This window comes from Schistocerca cancellata, unplaced genomic scaffold (genome assembly GCF_023864275.1).
Source record: "Schistocerca cancellata isolate TAMUIC-IGC-003103 unplaced genomic scaffold, iqSchCanc2.1 HiC_scaffold_334, whole genome shotgun sequence".
Taxonomy (NCBI): Eukaryota; Metazoa; Arthropoda; class Insecta; order Orthoptera; family Acrididae; genus Schistocerca; species Schistocerca cancellata.
Window position 1 is genome coordinate 25,001 of NW_026046352.1, and position 5,000 is coordinate 30,000.

Genomic DNA, 5,000 nt, shown 5'->3' on the forward strand with positions numbered 1-5,000 from the left:
CACTACGTCCACCATGTCGCGCGCAACACGAAAACTAAATACCGCCATCTGCAAGTCTCCCGAAACATGACCTGCTGCACCGACGATACCGCCATCTATGAGACGCCACCCCGACTACGACATCGCTAGGTCCCACAGTACCCATTTTCCGACGCCACCCACAAAGCCTGCATAATCTGTCCACCACAGGAACCCGAACGCCAGTGCCTGCGTCGCACGAAGTAGTCAACCGACAATCACTCCACCCGCACCCGCACGTGCCCCACCCCAACCGCCGAAATCGCAACTCCAGCGGATGAACGGCGGACTCTTCCCGCACTCGTACGTTGCAATCCACCCCTATATCTTGCGTTTCACGAAGAGTTATATCCAATATGCCAAATTCCCGCTGTCCCTATACATGCTGTAAGTCTGTGCACACAATATGAACCACACATCAGCGAGACACTCTATCACACATTACTCTCTGCCTGTAACAGACACAGATACAATATGTAAGCACCAGCATGGACCAACGTCCGGTGCATCCTCTCCGCCACAGTACACCATCCACACTATGATAACCACACCAGGGGGTCCAATTCTAAAATAGAATATCCCACCCGTCCGACATCCACAATTGCTCAGATAAGCCACCAACACCCACACATGTCCTACACAGGGGTGCACCCAACACCACCACACTGCCTCCTGTTACGGCACAGAAACAATGGCAGGAATGAATCACACAGGTCTGCCGCTCCCTTGCCGCAACCACAGACGCGGCGCGCCTCCAGTCACGAGCGAAAAGCGCATCCTGACGAGACATAACTGCTGTGACATACTGAAGCTGCCTCAGACATTCACTTACAATGATCACTACCAACGAACCTCGGCCCCCCCCCCCCCCAACACACTCTCTTACCACGTTGTGTACTGTAATCCAACCCATTTCGCACCTTAACCTAACCCATTTTGCACCTTAACTTAACCAAATTCGTAACGCAATTTGTACCGCAATGTAACGCAATGTGTACCGCAATGTAACGCAATGTGTACCGCAATGTAACGCAATGTGTACCGCAATGTACCGCAATGTGTACCGCAATGTACCGCAATGTGTACCGCAATGTGTAACGCAAAGTGTAACGCAATGTGTACCGCAATGTGTACCGCAATGTGTAACGCAATGTGTACCGCAATGTGTAACGCAATGTGTACCGCAATGTGTAACGCAATGTGTACCGCAATGTAACGCAATCTGTACCGCAATGTAACGCAATTTGTACCGCAATGTAACGCAATTTGTACCGCAATGTAACGCAATTTGTACCGCAATGTAACGCAATTTGTACCGCAATGTAACGCAATTTGTACCGCAATGTAACGCAATTTGTACCGCAATGTAACGCAATTTGTACCGCAATGTAACGCAATTTGTACCGCAATGTAACGCAATTTGTACCGCAATGTAACGCAATTTGTACCGCAATGTAACGCAATTTGTACCGCAATGTAACGCAATTTCTACCTTAACCTAACCCACGTTGTGCCTTAACCTAACCCACGTTGTGCCTTAACCTAACCCACGTTGTGCCTTAACCTAACCCACGTTGTGCCTTAACCTAACCCACGTTGTGCCTTAACCTAACCCACGTTGTGCCTTAACCTAACCCACGTTGTGCCTTAACCTAACCCACGTTGTGCCTTAACCTAACCCACGTTGTGCCTTAACCTAACCCACGTTGTGCCTTAACCTAACCCACGTTGTGCCTTAACCTAACCCACGTTGTGCCTTAACCTAACCCACGTTGTGCCTTAACCTAACCCACGTTGTGCCTTAACCTAACCCACGTTGTGCCTTAACCTAACCCACGTTGTGCCTTAACCTAACCCAAGTTGTGCCTTAACCTAACCCAAGTTGTGCCTTAACCTAACCCAAGTTGTGCCTTAACCTAACCCAAGTTGTGCCTTAACCTAACCCAAGTTGTGCCTTAACCTAACCCAAGTTGTGCCTTAACCTAACCCAAGTTGTGCCTTAACCTAACCCAAGTTGTGCCTTAACCTAACCCAAGTTGTGCCTTAACCTAACCCACGTTGTGCCTTAACCTAACCCAAGTTGTGCCTTAACCTAACCCACGTTGTGCCTTAACCTAACCCACGTTGTGCCTTAACCTAACCCACGTTGTGCCTTAACCTAACCCACGTTGTGCCTTAACCTAACCCACGTTGTGCCTTAACCTAACCCACGTTGTGCCTTAACCTAACCCACGTTGTGCCTTAACCTAACCCACGTTGTGCCTTAACCTAACCCACGTTGTGCCTTAACCTAACCCACGTTGTGCCTTAACCTAACCCACGTTGTGCCTTAACCTAACCCACGTTGTGCCTTAACCTAACCCACGTTGTGCCTTAACCTAACCCACGTTGTGCCTTAACCTAACCCACGTTGTGCCTTAACCTAACCCACGTTGTGCCTTAACCTAACCCAAGTTGTGCCTTAACCTAACCCAAGTTGTGCCTTAACCTAACCCAAGTTGTGCCTTAACCTAACCCAAGTTGTGCCTTAACCTAACCCAAGTTGTGCCTTAACCTAACCCAAGTTGTGCCTTAACCTAACCCAAGTTGTGCCTTAACCTAACCCAAGTTGTGCCTTAACCTAACCCAAGTTGTGCCTTAACCTAACCCACGTTGTGCCTTAACCTAACCCACGTTGTGCCTTAACCTAACCCACGTTGTGCCTTAACCTAACCCACGTTGTGCCTTAACCTAACCCACGTTGTGCCTTAACCTAACCCACGTTGTGCCTTAACCTAACCCACGTTGTGCCTTAACCTAACCCACGTTGTGCCTTAACCTAACCCACGTTGTGCCTTAACCTAACCCACGTTGTGCCTTAACCTAACCCACGTTGTGCCTTAACCTAACCCACGTTGTGCCTTAACCTAACCCAAGTTGTGCCTTAACCTAACCCACGTTGTGCCTTAACCTAACCCAAGTTGTGCCTTAACCTGCTCTGTAATTGGCATATGACACGTTACATTAATCCAGTGTTGTCTAACCACAACCCTCTGAATATAGTTCGCTACTCGCACCGCCCACCCTCTTGTGTATCGTTTCATGTTCAACACTTCGCAAGTGTTGCTTACTTTTTACATGCTCCCGCTGTACACTGTAATGTGGACGACTGCAGGATGTACATCGCCCCCACCCTCCCCCCTGCCTTCGCACGCTGGTCGTTCAGGTGCTTGCGTGTTCAATGCCCTTCGCAGCTGTTCACTGGCATTCGCATGTCGAAGCGCTCAGTCTACGTCGTGGTACGGCCTGTGTCCACTGTCCGCTGATGTCGTAAGCTTAACCCTCACATTGTACTGCACATAGGTCCGTATGTACTGCATGATACGCTGTGGCACATGTGTGACCGTACAACGACTGCGCCCAACAACAGCGAACCATACGGTCCAAATGTTGTGCACTCAGCCACGTGCCGTCTCCCCATAACAGCTACATTGCAGTGTGGTACGCCATAGAGACGTGTGGGATTAACGGACGCCCTGGATGGCGATCAGCATGAGCCGTCTGTTGATGTAGTGGCGCGTGTATTCAAACGTAGTCGTCTCTTCTCACACAGTGTGATAGCATGGTGCACCGCGTTCCACATCTGCGACATGGTACAGATGCTGGTTGACAGTCGGTCTCGTAATGGACATCGCATACGTAGGGGGCCACCTCCCACGTGTTCTCTAGTCGTGCACATTTTGTTGCGTGTATGTGGGCAGACGTAGTGTGTCGTGACACCTAACAGACAGGTATGCAATAATCGTTGCATTTGCAAACTGGGATGGACGTCTACGTTTGCTGGTGACGTTACGCAAATGAACAACTGGTAAACCCATTGTGGTGCGGTTGTTGTTGCTGGAGGTAAATCAGTAAGGGCAAATCTGTGTGTGAAGCGATACGCGGCGGTGGCTGGGTGGGACCGTCCCCGGCCGGTGAGGGGGGGCCGCCCGGCGTGCTGGCCGCGCGGTGCGTGGGCGCACGCGCTACAGCCGGCTGGTGGGGGCGCCCAGTGGCAGGCGCGCCGGCCGACGGACGCGGCAGGCGGCGCAGCTGCGCGCCGGGGCACCCTGCGCGCGGCGCCGGGCGGCCAAAGTGGGTCCTCGCGGGCCCGGTGCGAAGCGCGGTGGACATCTGCAGTGTGCTGGTCCGACTGAGGACTGTGTGCGTTGAGGATGCGCCGCCGCCCGGCACTCGGCGCCGCGACGCCGTCTGCTGCTCGGTCGCCCCAGCGGTTCTCGCTGGTGGTTTGTATCGCAGTTGTGCAGACGTGTTGGCACGTGCGCTGTGCTGGGAGAGTTCGCTTCGGCACCCACGTGGGGCCTTTGCCCTTCTGTGGCGCTGGCGTTGGAGCTGCCGGTCACCGTAGGTGGCGCGTGTTGTCTCCCGCCGGCAATGCCACGACAGCACGCTCCCGGGCCTCTGTCGGCAGCGGCAAGCTCAGTTGGGAGCACGGGTGGTCGCACCTAAAGCGTCTACTCGCCTAACTCCGGGCGATTGCGCCTCTCTCGAACCCGACCAAGTACTTAGGACGGCGCTGCGCGCCGCCGGGACCTGAGAGGGTTTCGAGGTGTATTGTGCAGGGGAGCTCAGCCTCCTCCTGTTTGCAGAATAATTGAGCGGACGCTTGCGTGTTCGCGCGGGCCCCTGGGACACACTCCCGGGCGGCCGGCTGCTCAGCTCTAGTTGACGCAGCTCCCTGGTTGATCCTGCCAGTAGTCATATGCTTGTCTCAAAGATTAAGCCATGCATGTCTCAGTACAAGCCGCATTAAGGTGAAACCGCGAATGGCTCATTAAATCAGTTATGGTTCCTTAGATCGTACCCACGTTACTTGGATAACTGTGGTAATTCTAGAGCTAATACATGCAAACAGAGTCCCGACCAGAGATGGAAGGGACGCTTTTATTAGATCAAAACCAATCGGTCGGCTCGTCCGGTCCGTTTGCCTTGGTGACTCTGAA

At 52.9% G+C, this 5,000-nt stretch overlaps 1 non-coding gene across 1 annotated transcript in view; it reads left to right on the top strand.

The window, feature by feature from the left end:
* The first annotated feature begins 4,732 nt into the window (after positions 1 to 4,732).
* Positions 4,733 to 5,000, top strand: part of LOC126118114 (small subunit ribosomal RNA) — a 1,909-nt gene continuing 1,641 nt past the window's right edge. Inside the window, exon 1 of the ribosomal RNA XR_007525572.1 lies at positions 4,733 to 5,000. This exon is cut by the window's right edge and continues 1,641 nt beyond it. This is a non-coding gene — a ribosomal RNA (small subunit ribosomal RNA).